Consider the following 8,024-nt stretch of genomic DNA (forward strand, 5'->3'; position numbering starts at 1 on the left):
AGATTCTGTATATATGAGTTAGCATACAGTATTTATTTTTCTCTTTCTAGCTTACTTCGCTCTGTATGACAGTCTCTAGGTCTATCCACCTCATTAAATATAGCTCTATTTCGTTCCTTTTTATGGCTGAGGAATATTCCATTGTATATATATGCCACATCTTCTTTATCCATTCATCTGCTGATGGGCATTTAGGTTGCTTCCATGTCCTGGCTATTGTAAATAGTGCTGGAATGGACACTATGGTACATGTTTCTTTTTGCATTATGGTTTTCTCTGGGTATATGCCCAGGAGTGGGATTACTGGATCATATGGTAGTTCTATTTGTAGTTTTTTAAGGAACCTCCAAATTGTTTTCCATAGTGGCTGTACCAGCTTACATTCCCATCACCAGTGCAGGAGAGTTCCCTTTTCTCCACACCCTCTCCAACATTTATTGTCTCTAGATGTTTTGATGATGGCCATTCTGACCAGTGTGAGGTGATACCTCATTGTGGCTTTGACTTGCATTTCTCTAATGATTAGTGATGTTGAGCAACTTTTCATGTGTTTGTTGGCCATCTGTATGTCTTCTTTGGAGAAATGTTTATTTAGGTCTTCCACCCATTTGTGGATTGGGTTATTTGCTTTTTTGGTATTAAGCTGCATGAGCTGCTTGTATATTTTGGAGATTAATCCTTTGTCCGTTGCTTCATTGGCAAGTATTTTCTCCCATTCTGAGAGTTGTCTTCTTGTCTTGTTTATGGTTTCTTTCACTGTGCAAAAGCTTTTAAGTTTCATTAGGTCCCATTTGTTTATTCTCGATTTTATTTCCATGATTCTAGGAGGTGGGTCCAAAAGGATCTTGCTTTGATGTATGTCATAGAGTGTTCTGCCTATGTTTTCCTCTAGGAGTTTTATAGTGTCTGGCCTTACATGTAGGTCTTTAATCCATTTTGAGTTTCTTTTTGTGTATGGTGTTAGGAAGTGTTCTAATTTCATTCTTTTACATGTAGCTGTCCAGTTTTCCCAGCACCACTTACTGAAGAGGCTGTCTTTTTTTCCATTGTATATTCTTGCCTCCTTTATCAAAGATAAGGTGCCCATATGTGCTTGGGATTACCTCTGGGTTCTCTATTCTTACCAGTACTATTTAATGAAGTATTATAAATATGGTCACTAGATTAGACAAGGATAAGAAATAAAAGGTATAATCATGAATAAAATAATTACTTTCTAAATAAAACGATGAGTATGGCTCAACAAATTAAATTTAAGATATAAAAAATTGTAAAAGAATACTACAAATACTTATTTACCGAAAATTTGACAATGTAGAAGAAATGAACAAATTTCTAGAAACAAATCACCTGTCAGGACGGAATCAGGAAGAAATAGACAATCTGAACAGACTGATCACTAGCAGTGAAATTAAATTTGTAATAAAAAGAAAATCCCAGCAAACAAAAGTCCAGGACTGAGCAGCTTCACAGGGGAACTCTACCAAACACATAAAGAATAGTTAATCCTTCTGAAAATATTACAAAAAATTGAGGAGGATGGAACAATCCCAAGTTCATTTTACAAGGCCATCATGCTCTGATACCAAAACCAGACAAACACACTACAAAAAGAGAAAATTACAGGCCAATAGCTCTGATTAATATAGATGCAAAAATCCTCAACAAAATATTAGCAAACTAAATTCAACAATATATAAAAAGGATTATACACCACCGTCAGGTGGAATTTATTCCAGTGTTGCCAGGATGGTTTGATATTCATAAACCAATCAATGTGATACACCATATTAGCAAAAGGAAGGATAAAAATCACATGATCACCTCAATAGATGCAGAAAAATCATTTGACAAAATTCAACATCCATTTATGATAAAAACTCTCATTAAAGTGGGTATATAACAATGAGGTCCTACTATACAACACAGGGAACTATATTCGATATCTTATAATAACCTATAATGAAAAAGAATATGAAAATGTGCATGTGTGTGTGTGTGTGTGTATCTGAATCACCTTGCTGTACACCAGAAACTAACATTGTAAATCAACTATACTTTAATTAAAAAAAAAGAAAAGGAAAAAAAAGGGGGTTATAGAGGGAACATATCTCAACACAGTAAAGGCCACTTATGACACACCCACAGCTAACAGTTCTTTATGGTGAAAAGTTTAAATCCTTTCCTCTAAAATCAGAAACAAGACAAGGATGCCCACTCTCATCATTTCTATTTAACATAGTATTGGAAGTCCTAGCCACAGCAATCAAACAAGAAAAAGAAATAAAAGACGTCCAAATTGGAGGTAAAAAAGTAAAATTGTCACTATTTGCAGATGACATGATACTATATTAAAAAACCTTAACATCTCCACAAAAAACCATTAGAACTAACAGATGAATTCAGCAAAGTTGCAGGAAACAAGATTAATATCTGTTGTTTTTCCTATATACTAATAATGAACTATCAGAAAGAAAAAGCAAGAAAACAATCCCATGTAAAATCACATTAAAAAGAATAAAATACTTAGGAATAAACTTAACCAAGGAGGTGAAAGATCTACACTTTGAAAACTATAAAACACTGATGAAGGAATTTGAAAATGATGCAAAGAAATGGAAAGATATACTGTGTTCTTGGATTGGAAGAATCAATATTATTAAAATGGCCATACTACCTAGAGCACTCTACAGATTTAATGCAATCTCTACCAAAATGCTCATGACATTTTTCACAGAACTAGAACAAATAATCCTGAAATGTATATGGAACCACAAAAGGCTCAGAAGAGCCAAAGCAATCTTGAAAAAAAAAAAAGAACAAAGCTAGAGGTATCACCCTTCCTAGTTTCAGGCTATACTTCAAAGCAATGGTGATCAAAACAGCATTGTACTGGCACAAAAACAGAAATATAGATCAATGGTACAGGACAGAAAGCAGAGATAAACACACACACCTATGTTCACCTAATTTATGACAAATGAGGCCAAAACATACAATGGAGCAAAGACAGCCTCTTCAATAAGTGGTGCTGGGAAAATTGGACAGCTACATGTAAAATAATGAAATTGGGACACTCCCTAACACCATACACAAAAATAAACTCAAAATGGATTAAAGGTCCAAATGTAAGACCTGAAACCATAAACTTGTAGAAGACAACAGAGGCAGAATATTCTTTGGCATAAATCATCGCAATAGTTTTTCAGATCTATCTCCTAAGGCAAAAGAAATAATAGCAAAAATAAACAACTGGGACCTAATTAAACTTAAAAGTTTTGTACAGCAAAGGAAACCACTGACAAATGAAAAGAACCAACTGGATAAAACAAAATATTTGTAAATGATATGATCAATAAGAGGTTAATATCCAAAATATATAAACAGCTCATATAACTCAATATAAAAAAAAAACTGGTTAAAAAAAATGGCAGAAAACCTGAATAGACATCTTTTTTCCACAAAAAGATATACAGATGGCCAACAGGCATGTGAAAAGATGCTCAACATTGCTAATCATCAGAGAAATGCAAATCAAAACCACAATGAGATATCATCTCACACCTATCAGAATGGCTGTCATCAAAAAGTTTACAAATCACAAATGTTGGTGAGGATGTGGAGAAAAAGGAACCCTCATACACTGTTGCTGAGAATGTAAATTGGTGCAGACACTACGGAAAACAATACGGAATTTCATTAAGAAACTAGAAGTAGAACTATCATATGATTCAGCAAGCCGCTCCTGGGTATAAATCCAGAAAAAAATGAAAACACCAAGTCAAAAGAAGATACTTGCACTCCAATGTTCATAGCAGCATTATTTACAATAGCCAGGATATGGAAGCAAACTAAATGTCCTTCAACAACAAATGGATAAAGAAGATATGGTGTGGGCTTCCTAGGTGGCGCAGTGGTTGAGAATCCACCTGCCAATGCAGGGGACATGGGTTCAATCCCTGCTCCAGGAAGGTCCCACATGCCGCGGAGCAACTAAGCCCGTGCGCCACAACTATTGAGCCCATATGCCGCAACTACTGAAGCCCATGCGCCTAGAGCCTGTGCTGCGCAACAAGAGAAGCCACGGCAATGAGGAGCCCACGCACCACAACAAAGAGTAGCCCCCACTCACCTCAACTAAAAAGAAAGCCTTTGTGCAGCAAAAAAGACCCAACACAGCCAATACAATAAATAAATAGATTTTAAAAAAAAAGAGGTTACAAGCCTCAATACAGAATAAACTTAGAAAAGAAGAAGATATGGTGTGTGTGTGTGTACACACACACACACAATGGAATACTACTCAGTCATAAAAAGGAATGAAATTGGCTAATTGTAACAACATGGATGGACTTGGAAGGTATTACGTTTAGTAAAATAAGTCAGACAGAGAAAAATATATACTATATGATATCACTTATATGTGTAATCTAAAAAAGGTAAAATAAACTAGTGAATATAAGAAAAAGAAACAGACTCACAGATCAAGAGAACAAACTAGTGGTTACCTGTGGGGTAACATGCGGGGTGGGGGGCAAGCTGCGGGCAGGGGATTAAAAGGTGCAAACTACCATGCATAAAATAAATGAGCTACAAGGACATATTGTACAGCCACAGGGAATATCGCCAATATTTTATAATAACTACAAGTGGAATAGAACCATTTAAAGTTGTGAATCTATATTACACAGCTGAAACCGGTAATATTGTAAATTAGCTATACCTTAATAAAAAAAAGAAAGTTAATGAATACATGTTAGAAAAAGGTGTTAAATCTAGCATAATAATACATTTCTGGTGATATTATCAATTGGTTTCACCCTTTTGAAGAAAATATATAGCAGTGCCATTTTTAAAAAATTATACCCTTTGAGACAGTAAATTTTGTTTTTTATATTATAAGAAAGTAATCCACGTTATTAATGGAAAACAGCAGAATCCACTTCGGCTAGTTTAGGCAGGAAGGGAACTTACGGAAGGATATCAGAAACTTACAGGATCTCTGGGATACAAGACAGAGAAAAGCCTGTGAGCTATGCATCCAGGGATAAGGGCCAAGCACATCATGGGGGCACCAGGAGCTATTCTAGAAGCGCCACCTCTTGACCTGGACAGACCCTGAGTCTCCAGACAGCTCATGTCCTGGACAACCAGCACTGAGCTATTGCCTTCAAGGTGCCAGAAGCCTCTGCCCTCACGCTTGCCAGTGGCTATACTGCCCACTCACACTGTTCCCTTCCAAATTGGAGTCTCTTACGGATGTATATGCGGCAGGTCCAGATCTCTCAAGCGGTAGGGATTCTGGGAGAGGGAGTTTTAGCATCCACATTGGAGAGGCATTTCTCGCTGTGTGCTAATACTGGGATGAGGCAAGCATGGTCAAAAGATATCGGGCAGTCACGTACAAGAAAAGAGCCCAAGACAGTCCAAAAGGAGACAGAAATGTGTACAGTTAGGGTCAATACAGCAGAACTTATCATAACCAAAAAATTAGAAACAATGATTGAGTAAAGGAGGGATTTTTATAGCACAATAATTTAATAGAATATTATTAATCATAAAAAGTTATAAACAGAAAGTACAAGAGTAGTTACCAGGGGCTGGGGGAAGAGGTTTATTTGGAGCTAGTGTTTCAGAGGTTACAGAGTTTCAGTTTGAGATGATGAAAAAGTTCTGGAAGTGAGTAACAGTGATGGTTGTACAACAATGTGAGTGTACGTACTGCTGAATTGTACATTTTAAAATATTAAAATAGTAAGTTTTGTTTTAGGTATATTTCATCACAACAAAAAGTTGTTTAAAAAGAGTTATAAAGAATGATGAAAATATTTCTGATATAAAGGATAATGGAAAATTGTATCCACACTATCATTAAAAGAATGTAAAAGGTATACAAGTGAAAAGCAATAAAAGGTTCAAGGAGAATAAAAATTATAATATTTTAGGACTGTGGGAGTGTATATGAATATTTTCTTTCTTTTACTTGTATTTTAATAATGTTGGTATGTATTTTCAATGCCATTTAAAATAAAAAATTATGTAATGATTACCTGTTCTCCATCTTTCTCAAATCTTGAGTTTGAATAAAGAAAGCTGTATAGAAAAGCCAAACAGTGCATGGAAATACCTCCTTCTGCCACGAGGGCTCAAGGAACAAATCAGCCTTGGAATGCTTGAAAAGGAACAGAAAAAAACATTCTCACCTGAATGCAGCTCTTGGTTTATTCTCACTATTGAGCCCTACCTAATAGAATGGCTGTTTAAAGCTCTTCTTTAAATGTTTACTTTTTCTTTGCCAGAGTGGACTAAAAGTGCATCTTTCCAAAGCTTCTGGTAGTGGCAGCAATATCAATTAATATACTACCCAGTGAAGCCTCCAGAGGTCATGGTATTTGCCACCCTAGATCCTTCCTTGGATCACTATTACAAGAGTGGGGTGTGAAGTAGCCATAATACCTTAGAGCTCCAGAAAGAAAATAAACATTAGTTGACCACTTAGTACTCACCACATGCCAGCTTCTGGGCTAGGCAAGTAGGTGAATGTTTTAGCTGAACTCTCCAAACAAGGCTGTGAGATAGTATCATTACTCTTATTTTAGAGGTGAAAGACTTGAGGTTCAAAGGATTAAGAAAAATTCCTAGTAGCTTCCAATTCTGCAAAGTACCTGAAAGTCCTCTACTCTCATGCCCTGGAAATGTTGGATAAATTTATGGCCAAAAGGATAAAAGCTTAAATGTATAGATGAACTCGCAAGAAGAAAGAAGAATTACACAGATGTTAGAGACAAGAGAAAGGCATAAAATAGTAGTGAGAATAGTGAGGCTTGAGGCTTCCAAGAAAGGTGATGGAGCTCAGCAACTTAAAGTCTTGAGTTTTACCACCTTCTGAGATCTGGAGTTTTGGTTCTGCAAAGACTAGGAAGTTGGAGCTGAGACCCACACACACAGCCAGGATTATCTTCAAGCAAAATGTTCAGGAAAAAGGTAAACTAGAAAAGAAATCCATCCATCAGCACTGAATAACAACAAAGAACATTACTATTTTTGCCTAGACTTTAAATGAGGAAAAATATTAAAATAAAATAGTTTCAGTTGAGACTTTGAAAATCTGGAGTTTTGCTTCATGCGGCCTTGGTTTTGCTTTTCTCTTGGTTATTTCATTTTTGGTTATTCTCATGGTCCCAGAACCTGCAGGCCACGAAATTCTTATGACAATTTCACACCAAGCCCATGTGAAAATCTGTGGACAATTCCAGATATTTTGTTAATGAGAATTGGCTTGCCTCCAGTTTGGGGCTATTTGATTATCAGAGAAGATTTTAATATTGCACTAGGAGATTTTGCTTTAGCTGGTCTAACCGATTGGTTGGATGGATTTATTGCTCAAAACTTGGACAATCAAAAATCAGCTCTATGAAGTGTTCTTGGTCCACTTGCTGATAAAATACTTGTCAGTATCTCATCTATTAGCTTGACCTAAGTAGGTATTATTCCAGTTTCACTTACTTACATAATAATTTCGAAAGATATAATGTTGATTGCTATCATTTTGATGTCTATCATACTCTTCCAACACTGAAAATGCTTGCAAAGTATCTCAGTCGAAACCAATACTCATCAGCAAGGTAAACACAGGAGTCCAGTTCACCTTGGTGGTGGCTTCTTTGGCAGCTCTGGTTTTCAATTACAGTTGATCCTTTAACACATGGGCAAAAGGCGTGCTGACCCGCCTTGCAGCCAAAAACCTGGGAATATAAAATGATGTGTGCACTGTGGAAACAGTTTGACAGTTCCTCAAAAAGTTAAACACAGAATTACCCTAGGTTCTGGCAATTCCATTTCTAGGTATATACCCAAAAGAATTAAAAGCAGTGACTGAGATACTTATAACAGTAATGTTTATAGCAGCATGACTCACAGTAGCCAAAAGATGGAACAACCCAAATGTTCATCAACAAATGTTTATACCATAAACAAAAGGTGGTATACACATGCAATGGAATATTATTTGAGCTTAAAAAGGA

The 8,024-nt window shown here is 36.1% G+C and overlaps 1 pseudogene; it reads left to right on the forward strand.

The window, feature by feature from the left end:
• The first annotated feature begins 7,123 nt into the window (after nucleotides 1-7,123).
• LOC130860891 (cardiolipin synthase (CMP-forming)-like) lies at nucleotides 7,124-7,694 on the forward strand (annotated as a pseudogene).
• The last annotated feature ends 330 nt before the right edge of the window (nucleotides 7,695-8,024 follow it).

This window comes from Hippopotamus amphibius, chromosome 9, assembly GCF_030028045.1.
Source record: "Hippopotamus amphibius kiboko isolate mHipAmp2 chromosome 9, mHipAmp2.hap2, whole genome shotgun sequence".
In the NCBI taxonomy this organism is placed as follows: Eukaryota; Metazoa; Chordata; class Mammalia; order Artiodactyla; family Hippopotamidae; genus Hippopotamus; species Hippopotamus amphibius.